Source organism: Penaeus monodon, chromosome 21 (genome assembly GCF_015228065.2).
Source record: "Penaeus monodon isolate SGIC_2016 chromosome 21, NSTDA_Pmon_1, whole genome shotgun sequence".
Lineage (NCBI taxonomy): Eukaryota > Metazoa > Arthropoda > Malacostraca > Decapoda > Penaeidae > Penaeus > Penaeus monodon.
Window position 1 is genome coordinate 19,718,757 of NC_051406.1, and position 552 is coordinate 19,719,308.

The window sequence follows — 552 nt, forward strand, 5'->3', positions numbered from 1 at the left end:
CATGCTAAATTATTCTATGAAAAAAATACAATTTTTAAACAAAAACTTTTTTTTTCAGCAATCCCCAACTTTTTTTTAATTGAATTGGGTAAATTGGTCCGGGTTCATTGGGATAATTCAAAGGGGGAAAAAAGAATATTTGGGTTTTGCTTTTTTAAATTTAAAATTTATTTTCTGAAGGGTTTTTTATTCCACTGTGTTCCACAACAATGGGGACATTTTCAATTCTCTTGCATTTTTTTTAAATTGTAATAGCGGGTTGGTTTGGTATGGATGTATCCCCTTTTCACCTGTATTTTTGTTTTTTATTTTAAGGGGGCTTTTGCCAAAATAGAAGTACTCCAAATGGGGAGTTTTGGTGAAAAATCCCAGAAAGGGGAAAAAGGGAAAAATTTTGTTTTTGGGTTTTTCAAAATAGGTTTTTTTTAATTATCAAAAAAAACTTTTTTAGTCTCCCCCCCCTTCCCATTCCAGGTTGGGAACATTTTTTTTTAATTTTGGGATTAAGTAATGAAAAAATGGGAATTTTTTGTGGTAAAAATTTGGGAAATC